Here is a 16563-nt window from a genome sequence, read left to right as displayed (position 1 = left end):
CACACTGCACATATCTTATTTTGAAGTAAAAAAAACAAAACGGGAACAAATACAATATTTGTATTTGCATGTGGCCCGCGGGCCGTAGTTTGAGGACCCCTGATCTAGAGTTATGGAGGTAACCATTAGAGAAAATAGAAAAGAAAACTGTCAAACAGTTTGTGGAACGAAGAGGGAAGAATAGGGTGGAGTCTGCTGCGTTCCTTTCTAAGCTCTTTTGTACCGTATTTTGTAACCATGTTCTTACATTATTTTGATAATAATTAAAAATTGAGCCGAAACCGGTTTGGCTCAGTGGATAGAGCGTCGGCCTGCGGACTGAAGGGTCCCGGGTTCAATTCCGGTCAAGGGCATGTACCTGGGTTGCGGGCACATCCCCAGTGGGAGATGTGCAGGAGGCGGCTGATCGATGTTTCTCTCTCATCGATGTTTCTGACTCTCTATCTCTCTCCCTTCCTCTCTGTGAAAAATCAATAAAATATAAAAAAAAAATAATTAAAAGTTGAAAAGGGGATGAGAATCAGTGATCACACATGGAAAGACAGAGGGGCTGATCTGAGCTGACTGCTTCAGGGCCTCTTTCTCCCAGACCACTGATAGCTGTGGAGTCAGATATTTATGGCTCATATTCCAAGAAGAGAAATTCAGAATTTTCCAGGGAAGGGTTTTGATTGGATCACATGCCCACCCCTTGGGCCAATCAAAAGTGTGCTGGACTGTGATTGGCCTCACCAGGATCATGTGACCAGTTGATTACCAGAAAGGTTGAAAACCCCCAGGACCAGATAGAGGGGTAGAGGAGCAGTTCTGGAGGGAAGAGTGGGGCTGTCATTGGAAGAAAGGGAGAAGGCATACTGGGGGACAAACTGACAGATGCCCATGACACTGAGACTACCATGGGCCAGACTCTGGTACAAGGTGTGGAAGATGTAGAGATGATTGCAACACGGAGCTTTTATTGGGAGTTAGGGTGGGAGGTGGAAATAAGGAAATGAATTGCTGTTACCCAAGGGAAACTATGGAAAGAACTACATGATATTCACCCAGGATCCTATGGGAGCCAACAGACCATGATACACTGCCAACTGGGGCATCAAAAAGTCCTATCAATTCCAATGGCTTCCCAGAGGCTCCCAGCTACAGCACAGTGACTTGGGGCCAGATCCCATTCCTTCTCGGGGAAGTTACTTCACCTCTCTGAGCCTGTTTCTCCAGAAGAATGGGTCAAAGATTTCAATTTAGCAATTAGGTTGGTTTGGGAAGTTGAGTAGAGCGCTTGCTGCCTTACCTTCCCAGTGTCCCAGGGCCACCTACCCACTGTGCCAATTTTTCTTTGACGATAAATAATCTGCTTAGTTTCAACTTAGCTGAGAACCAAAAGACAACAGTGGCTTTGTAATGTAGCTTGATATCTGGTATTGTGATCCCTCCAACTTTGTTCTTCTTTCTCAAGATTGCTGCGGCTATTCGGGGTCTTTTTTTGTTCCATATGAATTTTTGGGGAGTTTTTCCTAGGTCTGTGAAATATGCCGTTGGTATTTTAATGGGGAGTGCATTGAATCTATAGAGTGCTTTGGGTAGTATGGACATTTTAATGATGTTGCTTCTACCAATCCATGAACACGGTATATTCTTCCAAATGTTTATGTCATCCTCTATCTCTTTTTTCAACGTCCTGTAGTTTTCCGAGTACAGGTCTTTTACCTCATTAGTTAAACTTATTCCTAGGTATCTTAATTTTTTGGTGTGATGGTAAATGGGAGTGTTTTTGTTGTTTCTCTTTCTGTGAGTTCATTATTGTTGGTGTATAAAAAAGCCGAAGATTTTCAGGTTCTCAAAATTGCCTGGTACTGGCACAAGAACAGACATATAGACCAATGGAACAGAACAGAGAACCCAGAAATCAACCCAAGCCATTATGTTCAATCAATATTTGACAGAGGAGGCAAGAGCAAACAATGGAGGCAAGACAGTCTCTTCAATAAATGGTGTTGGGAAAATTGGACAGATACATGCAAAAAAAAAAAAAATGAAACTAGACCACCAACTTACACCATACACAAAAATAAATTCAAAGTGGATAAAGTACTTAAATGTAAACGGGAAATCCTAAAAATCCTAGAAGAAGCCATCAGCAGCAAAATATCAGCCATATGTCATAGTAATATCTTTACCACTACAGCTCCTAGACCTACAGCATTGGAAACTAAGGAGAAAATAAACAAATGGGACTACATCAAAATAAAAAGCTTCTGCACAGCGAAAGAAACCATCAATAAAACAACAACAAAGCCCATTGCATGGGAGAACATATTTGCCAATGTTATATCCAATAAGGGCCTAATCTCCAAAATTTATAGGGAACTCATACATCTTAATAAAAGAAAAATAATCTAATCAAAAAATGGGCAAAGGACTTAAAAAGACACTTTCAAAAGTAGACATACAGAAGGCCACAAGACATATGAAAACATACCCAAAGTCACTAATCATCCGAGAGATGCAAATCAAAACAATAACAAAACACCATCTCACACTTGTCAAAATGGCTATCATTAACAAATCAACAAGCAACAAGTGCTGGCGAGGATGTGGAGAAAAGGGAACCCTAGTACGCTGCTGGTGGGAATACAGACTTGTGCAGCCACTGTGAAAAACAGTATAGAGTTCCCTCAAAAAATTAAAAATGGAACTCCCATTTGACCCAGTAATCCCACTTCTAGGAATATATCCCAAGAAATCAGAAACTCCAATCAGAAAGGATATATGCACCCCTTTGTTCATAGCAGCACAATTTACCATAGTTAAGATTTGGAAACAGCCTAAGTGCCCATCAGCAGATGAGTGGATTAGAAAACTGTGGTACATCTACACGATGGAATACTATGCTGCAGTAAAAAAGAAGTAACTCTTACCATTTGCAACATCATGGATGGACCTGGAGAGCATTAAGCTAAGAAAAATAAGCCAGTCGGAGAAAGAAAAATATCACATGATCTCACTCATATGTGGGATATAGTGAACATAAACTGATGAACAAAAACAGATCCAGAGACATAGAAGCATTGAACAGCCCATCAATATTCAGAGGGAAGGCAGTGGAGGGTGGGGGTGGGGTAAGAGATCAACCAAAGGACTTGTATGCCTGCATATAAGCATAACCAATGGGCACAGACACTAGGGGGGGGGGGGGGTGAGGGCATGTGCTGGGGGGTGAGGGTGGCCAATGGGGGAAAAAGAAGACGTATGTAATACTTTAAAACAATAAAGAATTAAAAATGAAACAAAAAAAGACAGTCCTTAGAGTTGTTTCATTATCCAGCCTGCAGGAGACTACCAGAACATTATCCAAATGTCTAAAACAACCTAATTGTATGAAAATTGTCAACATACAACCCCATGAGAATAGAAGCTCCCTGAAGGCAGGCAAAGCATTATTCTTTTTTGCGTCTCTCCCTGGTGTACCTCGTGTAATGGACAGCCTCCCTCCCACCCAATTCCCTTGAAATGTAATTAAAACACAGCACTGCGTAAGTTTAAGGTATACAGCATAGTCACTTATATATATATATTATGAAATGATTACCAAAGTAAGTTGTGTAAACATCCATCATCTCATATAGATACACATACCCAAAAAAGGGAAAAAAATGCTTTTTCCTTGTGATGAAAATTCAGGATTTACTCCCTAAACAACTTTCAGATATACCGTGCAGCAGTGTTAGGTACAGTCGTCATGGACATTACATCACCAGCACTTAGTTATCTTGTAACTGGAAGTCTGTACCTTCTGACCACCTTCATCCACTCCCCCCAACCCCCACCTCCGGTAACCACAAGTCTGATCTCTTTTTCTATGTTTGTTTTTGGTTTTTAGATTCCACATGTGAGATCATATGGTATTTGTCTTACTCTGGCTGACTTACTTCACTTAACATAATGCCCTCAAGGCCCATCCATGTTGTCACAAATGGCAGGATTATGGCTGAATAATATTCCCTTGTGTGTGTACACACACACACACACACACCTTACAGCTTCTTTATTCATCCAACATTGGGACAAAGATTGTCTTGGCTATTGTAAATGATGCTGCTATGAACACGGGGGTGCATATATCTCTCTGACATTGTGTTTTCATTTCCTTTGGATATGTTCCCAGAAGTGGAATTGCTGGATCACATGGTAATTATAGTTTTTATTTTTTTTGAGGAACCTCCATACTGTTCTCCATAGTAGCTGAACCAATTTATAATCCCACCAACAGTGCACAAGGGTTCCCCTTTGTCTGCATCCTCTCCAGCATTTATTAGACCGTGGGCAATCTTGTCTTTTTTATAGGATAGTCATTCTAACAGGTGTGAGGGGATATCTCATTGTGGTTTTGATTGGTATTTCTTTAATGATTAGTGATCTTGAGCATCTTTTCATGTATTGTTGGCCATGTGTTTATCTTCTTTGGAGAAATGCCTATTCAGGTCCTTGGCCCATTTTAATTAGATCATTACTTTTTTTTTTTTTTTTTTTTGCTATTGAGTTGTATGAGTTATTTATATATGTGGGGTATTTAGTTCTTATCGGATATATGTTTGCAAGTATTTTTTCCCATTCTATAAGTTGTCCTTTCATTTTGTTGACCATTCCTTTGCTGTGCAGAGCTTTTTAAAAATGTATTTTATTTTTAAAAAATCTTTATCATTGAGAGTATTACAGATGCTCCCCTTCAACCCCCCCATTGCCCCCCTTCCACCAGGTTCCAGCCCCACCCCAGGCCTTCACCACTCTATTGTCTGTGTCCATAGGTAATGCATATATGCATATAGCTCTTTGGTTAATCTCTTCCATACCTCCTCACCCCTTCCCTCTGAGACTCATCAATCTGTTCCATGTTTCCATGCCTCTGATTCTATTTTATTCATCAGTTTATTTTGTTCATTAGATTTCTTATTCATTTATTTTGATTTTTAGATTCAACTGTTGATAGATATGCATGTATTGCCATTTTATTGTTCATATTTTTATCTTTTCTTCTTCTTTTTCTTCCTCTTCTTAAAGAATACCCTTCAACATTTCATGTAATACTGGTTTGGTGGTGATGAACTCCTTTAGCTTTTTCTTGTCTGTAAAGCACTTTATTTGACCTTCAATTCCAAATGATAGCTTTGCTGGGTAAAATAATCTTGATTGTAGGTCCTTGCTATTCATCACTTGAAATATTTCTTGCCACTCCTTTCTGGCCTGAAAAGTTTCTATTGAGAAATCAGCTGACAGTCATATGGGCGCTTCTTTGTAGGTAACTAACTGCTTTTCTCTTGCTGCTTTTAAGATTCTCTCTTGGGAGCTTTTTAGTTTGCTGCAGTCTACTTCTTTTGTTGCTTGCACTTTAGGTGTCATATTCAAGAATCACTGTCAAGGCCCATGTGACAATTTCCTATGTTTTCTTCTGGGAGTTTTATAGTTTCTGGCCTGACATTTAAGTCCTTAATCCATTTCGAATTAATTTTTGTGAGTAGTGTAAGGTCGGGATCTACAATGGGTGTTTTTAATAGATTTTAAAACTGAACATATGAATGGGCAAAGGGAGAAATGAGCCCTAGAGAGAACATTGAAAATAAGAGCTCAGTTTGCCAAGACAGACTCCTGGCAGACGCCCCAGTGGGTTCAGGCATCAGTCAAGGACAAGCAGAGAGGGCAAATGCGGACCCGGCCTGGGGGCTAGGAGGCAGCGCACTTTGGAGGAGACAGTGGGCAATGGGCCTGCTTCATTTGTTCATTCAACAGATGTTGTGAGCCACCTACTCTGGGGCAGCAGCGAACATGAGTCCCCCTGCCCTCTGGGAGCCGAGATCCAAGGTGTCATGTGTGAGAGTGGCAGTGGCCCCTGGGAGAACCTGGACAGTGCGTCCCCATGGTGGCATCGTCCTGCTAATGTGCTTACACCAGGAACAGGAAGTGTGGTAACAATAGCAACCTTTTACAGGGAACCACCTATATTAGTCAAGACCATTTCTGTTTTAATAGAAACTCAACTCGAACCAGCTTAAGCCAATTAAAAAGGACATTTTTGGTTTAAGTATTAAATTCTAAAAATACCAGGGGCTAGCTGGCTTCTGGCACGACTGGGTCCAAGCGCTCCGAAGATATCATCAGGCCTCCGGGTCCGCTCCATCTCCTGGCTCTGCTTTCTCCTGACTTCACGCTCCTGGCTTCCTTCTCCAACGGCCGCATGGTGGCTCCGGGCTAATGATCTCAGCAAAGAGGAAGCACCTCTTTCCTGATTGTTCCAGAAACGTTGGGGCGCTGTTAGAGGGACCGGTTCAACTTAGGTCTGATGCCCAGGCCTGAGCCTGTACTTGCAGTCAATACTGGGATGTGCTGATGGGCCGGGGTCTGGCGGTAGGTGTGGGATAGGGCACAGGGATAGGCAGGATAGGGACTGAGAACGAAGGAAGGTGGTGTCCAAAAGAGAGCAGGGCTGTCACTAGGCCGCCTCGCAAGGCCCTACACCTATTATGCTCCAGGCACAACACGACGTGTCCATTACGCCTCCCAACAGTCCTATGTGATGAGGCCATTGCGGTCCCATGTACAGATGCAGAGGCTGGCTCAGAGAGGCTGAGTACCTGCCAGCGTTTGCATGCCTAGTAAGTGGAGGAGCATGGATTCCTTTGTACCAGACAGAGCAGGTCAGGGGGGAGGCCGCAGCCTCTGAACTACAGCGGGAGGTCAGAGACAATGTCACTGACTCGGCCTAGTGAATGAAGGGGGAGCGGTAAATGGGACCAACCAAGCCACTCCCTAAGCCCCACGGCAACATCTATCCTCTCGTTCAACGTTCACTGAAGCAGGTGGTGCAGACCCAGCAGCCAGACTGCTTGGGTTTCCTGGAAACAGAGCCTTTAACGTGGAGGTGGAATTCCAGGGCAGCAAGTGAGGGAAAGGAGAGGGGAGGCGGAGAGGGCTGGGAAGCGGCGCAAGATGCCGTAGAACCACCCTGCCACTGCTTTACAACCAACCACATATGGAAGATGTGCCTCCAAGGGCCCCAGGCTGGGAGAGGGAGTTCCTCCCACCTCGGCTCCTGCTCAGAGGTCATCCAAGAACTGACTCCCTCCACTCTCTGGGCAGAGTTCTCCAGGCCCTTTGGCGGCTGTTCAGGAATCAGCCCCCTTATCCTGGGATGTGGTCTGGGGGGCGGGGGGGGGGCTCAGCCCCTGGGAAGGCAGCTGGTCAGCTTCGGGTGAGGATCCCATGGAGTCTATCAGCCATGGAGGCAGAGCAGACAGGAGTGATGGACAGGGGAGCTGAGAGAATCTTAGAGGGACGCAAGATGCGTGCTATACAGCCACCTTCTAGCTTCGTGCTGTGACTTCTCCATGCCCCAGTTACCCTCCCAGTGAGAGGGGAGCAACAGTCCGTCGCCTGAGTTGTTGAAAGGACTGGAGGTAATGCATGCAAAGCGGTGAGTAGTGTCTGACCCCTAGAAGGTCAGCTGGACTGGAGGTCGTGATCTTACCTGGGGCGGCTTGGGGTGCTGTCCTGGCTAAGCTGTGTTAGCCTGGAGTCTCTCCATTGCAAGCTGCCTCAGATGAAGGAAAGGCTGTATTGGCTCACAAAACTGGAAGGCCTGCAGGTGGGGTCAGCACAGCCGGACCCAGGGGAGACTGAGTCCCAAGGGATGTGGCCCACGGTGAGGTCACGACATGAGCATCGGGAAAACACTGTCCTTGACCTCCAAGGGCTGACCTGAGCAGAGAGAAGACCAAGAAGACCCGGCTGGAGCACCTGGGAAATGAGGTTGGACTACACTGGGAATTATCAACTTGACATCCTCTGGACTTCTGGGATGGAGCCATGATTTGTTGGTCCCAAGTAAAAAAAAAAAAAAGACCAAAAAGATCTTCATTTTTTGGCTGGATCTCAACTCTATGACTTCATCCGAGCTTGCTCACAGTGATTGTCAGCTCAGACACGTAGTTGGTCTTTACAAGTTTAAGAAATACATTTGGGGAAGTGGATTGTGGCTTTGTGAATGAAGTCTGTTTAGTAGATGTAATCCTTCAACTGTGGTATCCACACGGGAAAAACAACATCGGTCGAGGGAGATGAAAAGGTGAGGACCGTGGCTACAGCTCATCTTGACAGTCCTTCCCATTGGACACCAGGATCCCAGGAGGCCCTTTATCAGGAACACCCAAACACCATGCGCCATTTCGCAAGCCACAGGGCCCATCAGCTGTGTGACCTTGGACAAGTCATTCTACCTCTCTGAACCTGCTTCTTCAACTATAACATAAAAATCAAAACACGTACCCACACAACAGACTTGCACATGACTGTTATAACAGTTTTATTCACAACAGCCAAAATCTGGAATAGTCCAAATGGTCATCATCCCATAAATGGATAAACAAACTGTGGTACATCCATACAATAGAACACTACTTGGCAACAAAAAGCAATGAACTATTGGTACACGCAACAACATGAATAAATCTCCAAAACATGTTGACTAAAAGAAGCCAGACACAGGAGAGAACACACTATGTGATATTTATATGGAATTCTAGAAAAGGCAAAATGAACCTTTAGAATATAGGTAGGTCAGTGGTTCTCTGGAGTTGGGGAAGGAGGGAACTTGAATGCTGGTGACAGTTACAAGGGTGTAACTGTAACTACTTATGAATTGGACACTTAACATGGGTGAAATCTATCGCATGTAAAGTATACCTCAATGTTGACTTTCTAAAAATGAGATCAAAGAAAAACATTGCCATTCTTAGGACCCTTTCTATGCTAGAAACCCAACTCCAGATAGTGTTCGGAAAAAAACAGCATTGGCTCATATAATCAGGTTAGTCCAGGGGTGCAGTTGGCTTCAGGCATGGCTTGATCCAGGGGCTTACTGATGTCTGGATAGAATACACTCGCCTTCTCTTTGCTCCTTGTTGGCTTCATCCTCAAGCAGAGAACAGGATGGCCACCAGCAGTTCCAAGCTTGGCAACTTCTGTCCACTTGGCAACTTCCACAAAAACCGAATGCCTCTTTCCTCATAGTTGCTACAAAAGTCCCGAGGGGAAGTCTCAGCGTCCATCCTGGGACACATGCCGGCCTCTCAAGCCAGGGGGTGGGACTGGCCCCACCTGAACACCAGGGGGACTTGGTGGGGGCGGGGTGATCCTCTGAAGGAAAAGACAGGTATTGTCAGAATGGCCATGGAGGCTGCCCAGCAACTCTCTCCACATCCCCGGGGCAATGTCATCAACTGTTCCTGCCTCCAGGCACCTCTGCAGTGGCCAGGTCGTCAGGGACAGGCCCCAGGCTCACTCGAGGTCCTCCAAGGCTGCTTTTCTGTGATGTCACAGGGCTCTGCCTGTTAGATACAAGAGTCAAGACAGAAATCAAGTGCTAACCTCTTCCCCACCAGAAAGCCCTTCCCGCCTGTGCTGGGCTGCCTGCACCCCGAGGAGGTGGGCAGGTGGAGTGGGAGGGGATCTGTAGCAGCTACTCTGGCCCAGGCCCAGAGGGAATGCTTTGGAACTGAGCATCCGGACTTGTAGGATGAACTTGAGGAGGTGAAGGATGCCTCTGTGGGCCAGAATGCAGGGCAAAGGGGTGAGGGCTCTAGCTTATCAATTTAGAACCACCATCCTGACAGGGTCTGGGCAGGAAGGCCAAAGAGAAAGCTGACAAAAGGGGGTCCCTTCAGAGATCAAGGACAATAAGGTACCATCCAGCACGCTGACACCCAAACCTCACTTCCTGAGCAGTGCACCTAGCGTTAAGTGAGCATCTTCTCCATGCCAGACCCCACCCAGAGTTCTCGGGTGAAGGGGAGGGAAAGGGAGCGACAACTTCCTATCTATAGTCAGAAAACGCCTACAGTGCAGCACCTTCCTACGGGCACTATTGTGCCCAACGAGGCAACAGGCTCAAAGAGATGGGGCTTTACCCAGGGCCCCGGCTAAATGGCTGCCCTAGATCAGACTCCTGGCAAAGGCTTGTCTCCCCTGCCCCGCCCCAATTCCAGGAGCTCCAAGCTCGTGGCTCAGCCTGATTGCTCAAGGCTGCTAATTGAGCTGAGATTATTCCTGACCCAGGAAAGCCAAGGCGGTGCAGAACTATCTCCCAATCCAGCCCCCAAGGAATACAGGCAAGAGAAGCCTGAGGGGGCCCACCGCCCTGTTTTCCATCACGGGGCTGGCTGAGCAGGCCTGCCTGGCCATCCGGCTTTCTGGGAAGCAGGTTAAATGGGTGTCGTTGCCAACAGTGTGCACTCTGCCGCAAAGAGCTGGGCGGGGAGCAGGGCGAGAGCCAGACAGAGGAAGGAGAGAGCCAAGGCCCAGCGAGGGAAGGTGTGGCCAACGCCCGGCCCTCCCGGCCAAAGGAAGCCCGTGGGCCTGGCCCAGAGCCTGGGAAAGTGGTGTTCTGGGCTCCCACCTCCTGTCTCCACCCGCCATGTCCGAGGCAGGCTGGCCCTCCGGCCTGCAGCCCTGCCCGGGGCACAGTCGACCGCTTCCTGGAGCTGACAATGAGCCTGCCCGTTAGTTCCCTGCACTGGCATCCTGCCCAGCTGACCCTCAGGTCCTCGGCGTCCAGCTCTGTAGGAAAGAGAGAGGGGCAGGCACAGTAGACCTATGCACCCCAGCAGGGGTCCTGATCCTTAAGGGCCGCCAGCTTGGAGCAGGGCCCGGATGAGCAAGCCCCACGCAGGCTGCGCTCCTGAGATGCCTCTGTCCAGGCAGCGAGCAGGGAACCAGTGGGCCTCATGCCCCTTGCGTGCTCTGAAAATGGGGCAGTGGGGCGGGCTGTGGGTCCAGGCTGGCCAGTGAGACAGACACACCCTCCAGGAGATAGCGGCACCCACCCACCCACCTCCAGGATTTCATCATCACAGTAACCTATGGGTTAGTAAGCATTGATATGCTTGTTATAACTATATAAGCTCAATACAAATAACAATTACTGACAGAGCACTGACCTTGGGAGTCAGGAGCTGCAGACCTCAGCCCCACCTCTGCCACATCCTAGCTGTGTGTCCTCGGGCAAGTCTCCTGATCTCCTTGGCCTCGGTCTTCCTTCTGTAAAATGAGGATCAAAGGATGACTCTGAGCAGCCGAGAAAAGACAGGAAGTGAAAGTCTGCCAACTGCAAATGGTCACATCGCCTGATCCGCCTCTGGGGGCACAGCTGGAGCAGCCTTCTCCTGCCTCTCACTTGTGGGCAGGTAGCGGAGAGTGCTCTGGCCGCTTCACAGCATCAGCTGAGGACCATCTGGAAGACAAACACAGATGCCAACCCCCAACAATTCAGAGCCAAGTGGTCAGGGGTGGGGCCCAGGCCGTGGAGTGTGTGTTTTTTAACACAGTGAGTCTTGGGTGACTAAGGTGGAGAAGCAATGCAACAGCCCACATTTCTAGCATCCTTCCCGACAACTTCATCCATTTGGAGAGACCCAGCGCAGCTCCAACACCCTCCAACGAGGTGAGGTCTCTGAGCTCCCTGGCTGGAGGCATGCTTCAGCCCATGGTCCATCAGCCCCCGTGGCAAAGAGAAAATAGAGACTTTCTGGCTCCCCAGGGCACAGAGCCATCACTCAAATGGGTGACGAGCCTCGCCCGTTTTAAAAGCCTCAGTCCTGCTAACTGGATGGGGGTGTACACGCACAGGGGGAAATGCTGGAAGGATGTACTTCATTAGCAGACATTATGAGCCTTTTTCATCCTTTAGTATTTTTGAAATGTTCTTCCGTGTAAGGGAGTTCTTTTGTAAGAGGGATGGGGGGGGGGGACACAGTATTGTTTTATTTTTGATGTATTGCCTTTTCAAAAATTAATGCAGTGTCTTTTGCAAATGTTTTGGGGTAAAGACTGAGGAGCACGCTCAGGAACAAGGAGTTTTGGGGGAGATGGAAGGGCAGGTCAAAGGGGCCACAGGGACAATTAATTTGAAGTTAGCAAATGCTTAGCTGATGAGGATGGAACTCGGTGTATTACCCCGTGTCCACTGTAATCTGTGAGAAGCTCATTCCACAAAAGCTACACCTACCGCTTACCAGGGCAGGGTATACACCTCCCACAGCCCCTTGATAACTTTACCTTGGAGCTGCCCCTCCCCTTGGGCAGTAAAGCGAGGAGGGTCCGGTGCAAATCCAGCCCCTTGGAAACTGTCTGGGAGAGCTGGTGTGGAGGCAGGCTCAGACGACAGGGGCCCGGGCAGCAAGGGGCCTGGCTGGCCAGGAATGAGGATCATGGCGGTCGAGGCTCCACATATGGTCTTCTTGAGTGATGAGAGCTTTCGAGTCGGCACCTGGGAGGGAACCTGAGAAATACCTGGAGGGTGACTCGCCCCTGCTGACCAGTAGGTCAACGGGACACGAGATGGGGCTTGCTGCCTGTTCACTGCCTCGTCTGTCCATCCACGGGCAGCCCAGGGCTCAGCCTCAGCTAGACAGGAAGATTCTGTTGCTGTGGGATTTGGTGACTTAAAAAAATGTTTTTTTATTGATTTTAGAGAAACATCCATTAGCTGCTCCCCGTATGCATCCAGACCAGGAACTGAACCTGCAACCTAGGTATGTGCCCTCACCGGGAATCGAACCAAGGACTTTTTGGTGCATGGGACCACACCCTACCAACCCAGCCACGGCAGCCAGGGTGGGTTGGTGACATGCTTGTGGACTGGTGTTCCTGGGTTAAGGGGGGGGGCGGGGGGAGCGGAGGGCATGTCACAAATGGATATTTTGGCTGCTTAACAATCCCCACTCAAGGCCTTGGCTTAACCGAAATATCTGGGGGTGGGGACAGAAGAGGTGGGGTTGGGGGCACCTGCTGAGGATGGAGGAGATTCAGGAAGTGAAATAGAGAGAGAAAACACCCAGCAAGCTCCAGGGTCACCTGAGGGGAGAGGGGAGGGGAGGCTTGAACCCCCTGCAGGCGTGTTTGCAAACTGGCCAGCTCACGGGGTCTGAGGCTCTTTCTGTGTTAAGACACAGTGCCAGTTCCTGCCCAGGGGCCCCTCAACATTTCAGCTTCTCAGGAAAGTGGGCACCCGGCCAGCCCAACACTGTGGCCCTCAACCTACCTGGCCCCAAGGCTGCCCTTCCTCGTGCCCTGCACGTGCAGCTGGGCCCTTCTGAACCTTCACCCGCACAAACCCAGGAGACTCTCCAATCCCCCACCAAACAATGGTCAAAACATATGCAAGGCAATGCATCGGCCCAACGAACGCCTTTTCATAATCAGCAAGTCTCAATTGGACCCCTGGAAGCCCTTCCCATCCCTCAGCGGCCAGGTGGGTGAGGGGTAGGTTGCCAGCCACTGCCCGATGCCCACTGCAAGAGCAATAAGGATTTTTAGGGGCATTATGACTTGAGTCAGAAAACACAGCTGCCCCTGAAAGTCCCTTATTTTTCTTGCTGTCCTTGACAACTCCAGGTGAGTCCGCAGTCGACTGGCTGGCAGGTGCGTGAAGATGGTGTCCCCTCACTTGACCCTGGCCCACCTCCCCACCGCTCAGGGGACGCTCTGCTGCGTAGGGGGCCGCGGGTCGCCACAGTGGCACACTTTTCCCCAATGCTTGGTCTGGCCAGTGGCTGGCCTCCCTGCCCCAGGGCACGCCCAGGAAGGACTAGCCTTTGCTCCCCCCAGACAAGTCAGAGCCCAGTGCCTTCTGCCCATAGGCAGCCGTGGACTAGAGTCTTGGCGGAATCGCAAGTGGACAAGGGCAGCCCAAGAACCAGAGGATGCGGTGCGACCAGGAGAAGGGTTGTCAGGCCCCGTCTTCCCCTGCAGAGACCCACCTCCTAAGTGACAGTCCCGGGCCTGACGCTGACGCACAACCAGAAGAGCCGGCGTTAACTTCCTCAGACGCCAGGCCTGGTTCAGGTAGGAGAGAACCCTGGGAGGCGCCCCGGAGACCAACCCCAGCCAGACACCAGCCGCTCCTCTCCCTAAACCCTCTCCAAACAAGAGCTTAAAGACACAAGGTTCTGAGAGGGACCGGCCCTGGCTCAGTTTCCCTCCAGCAGCCGTGGCCTCAGTTACCCTGTCTGTAAAATGGGCACAGGAGGCCTCTACCATCTCTCCCATTTCAAAGAAAAAGCATAAGAGGAAGTGAGAGCATTTCCGCTCTGTCACATCCAAAGGCACTGTTCCTGAAAAGCTTACAGTCACGGACCCTCTGTCCCCGGTGGGAGGCAAGAGGCTGCAAAACTGGGAAACAGCACAGCCCTCCCTCTACAGAAGGCAACAGCTTCCCAGGGGCCGTAGTCAGAAGTCAGACACTCCCCTCCTCCACCCAAACAGCCTATGCTGAGCCAAGACTTCTGTGGGTCCCCAGGTTCAAATCAATGAGCTGGAAGACTCTGGGGTACGGTGAGGGGATGGTCAGAGTGGCCAACAAGACAGGGAAGGGGCTGTGACCGATTGTGCTGCTTATGAGAGGCTGAAAGGGCTTCCGGAATCCACGCCTGACCTAGGGTCCTCCTCTAAGCCGTGCTCCCCTCTGCCCCCAGGTCCTCCGGGCAGCGGAAGCTCAATCCCAGCATCAGGGCCCCGACAGGAGGCCAGTCCACAGAACCCAGGACGCTGACTCCTCTGAACTCCACCACAAGGAATGCCACCCACTGACAGGTAACTAGTCCCGTGAAGCCAGGTCATTCTACCCAGAGCCCGGGTTGGGCTGGAGTCTGCCCAGCTGACCACTAGGAGCCTCCCCACCCAGACTGGCACCGTACCCTTGGGGCCTGCTCATCGGTCCAGCTGTGTGGCAGGACCCGAGGCCACTCAGAACATGGCAGCCCCACTGGTGAAAAGCACAATCCCCAGAGGACAGACCTGGCACCGCTATCTGCTTATCAGCCTTCTCTCTGCCTTCACCCCTGTAAGTAGGACTAGATCAGCCCAGGTTGCAGGGGGATGTGAGAATTAAAGGGAAGAAGGATTCAAAGCTCTTAGCTGGCTCCTTAACAAGAGTGGATTCCCTCTCCCAGCATCTTCCCCCTTCCCCATCAGACCCCAAGGGCTGGACAGGGCTCTGGCCATGGAGAATTCTTCCCCCTGGCTGCTCCCTGAGCTCTGCCCTGCACCTTCACTCCACACCCCAGGTCCTGTCGTGTTCAGAATGCTAGGAAACACGCTGGGAACCCCAGCCACGGCCTCAGCCCTCTCAAAACGACATCACGGCAACTGTCACCTCACCCAAAGGTTTCTGCCCTAACCAAGGTCACGGCCATACACGCCACGAGCAAACCCCAAGCTGTCCATACACACTAGGATCTGAGCCATTCAGCAGCAACCCCCCATCATGCTTTGCCTACTCCACAGCCCCGGGTCTGCACAGCCTCTGTGTGAGCTGGTGCCCTGGCCCCGACGCAGTGGGATGGAGTCAGAGGGTGAGACCCAGTTCGCCACGTACCAGCCACAGAACCCTGGGCAAGCTGCCCACCCCTCTGGGCTTCAGTCTGGTCCTTTCTGAGATCAGTGGGGTCGTTGGAGGATTAAATGAGTTCATTCCCATCAGAGGCTGAGAGCATGCCTGGTACGAAGCATTTGATTGGGTAAGCTATCATGACCATCCCCTGCTTTCTTCTTCAAGATTTACTTACTCACCTCTTCTGGGTGCTTTTCTGGGCCCCTTCCGCCCACCCCCCACCCGCCCCCTCCCCGGCACTCATCATCACACTGCTTTCCCTATCAGCCCGCAGGCAGCATGGTCCTGGGACCACCTGTATCACATACACTTATTAACAATGCCGATTCTGGAGCCCCTGAGGTTGGCTGGGGGCTAGGGAGTCTGCAGTCCCAACAGGTTCCTCAAGTGGTTCTCAGAGACACCCGAGTTTGAGAACCACTGCTCTGGGCCACCGTATGGCAATGGTACAGGCAGGGTCTGGCCTAGGTGCTCAGTAACGAGGTGAGGTCAGGAGGGCTGTTCCAGGCTATGGTCAGAGGCTCTCCCATCCCCATGCCGTGCTGAGTGGATAAAGGTGACCCACCTGGGCTTGGCTCTGACAACAGACCTAACCCATCACCAACACACCAGTCCCCAGTCCAGCTCCTCGGGCCTTGCCTGAGCCCTTAGCTCTGCCCGGGGGCTGAAAAGCCCTCTGGATTTCCAGGGGCAGCTGCAGAGTGAGCAGGCTCCACTCTGAACACAGTTCAGATATCACCCTTATTGGGAATTTGCTCTAGAAAGGAAACTATGAGCCATTCCCACTCTGCCTGGGGAAGGAGGTGGTCGGGCAGAGGGCAGCAGTCCCAGCATAACTTGGGGAATCCCTCCGACAGAGAAGCCGCTGGGCACATACAAGGCCTGGGGCTGGCTGTGAGGGTCTGGCCTCAGGGCCTGAAGAGCCAGGTGCGCTTCTAGTTAGGGGCCAACGTCCCTGGTACAGAGAGCTGGGTGGGGTGGGGCTGGGCAGAGGGATGCTGGCACTCCCAGCACTGGGCTTAGGGCCCAGGGCTCTGCAGGGTCCCGCCCCAGGCCAGCCCACCGTGGAGATGGGAGCTAGAGGGCTCGGCTGAAGCGGAAAGCTTTCTTGGACTGGCTGCCGATCAGAC

General features: G+C 50.3%; 1 long non-coding RNA gene across 1 annotated transcript; it reads right to left on the bottom strand.

The window, feature by feature from the left end:
- Positions 1-8362: 8362 nt before the first annotated feature.
- On the bottom strand, positions 8363-15615 carry LOC138994222 (uncharacterized). Its single transcript, XR_011468406.1, has 3 exons — positions 12100-15615; positions 10983-11275; positions 8363-9374 (listed from the first exon to the last, which is right to left on the bottom strand). It is a non-coding gene; the product is annotated as an uncharacterized lncRNA (long non-coding RNA).
- Positions 15616-16563: the final 948 nt, after the last annotated feature.

Source organism: Myotis yumanensis, unplaced genomic scaffold, assembly GCF_028538775.1.
Source record: "Myotis yumanensis isolate MYYU_CA2020_CCGP unplaced genomic scaffold, mMyoYum1.0.hap1 SCAF_16, whole genome shotgun sequence".
NCBI lineage: Eukaryota > Metazoa > Chordata > Mammalia > Chiroptera > Vespertilionidae > Myotis > Myotis yumanensis.
Note: the sequence above shows the minus strand (reverse complement) of the source record. Positions and strands in the feature narration are given on the sequence as shown.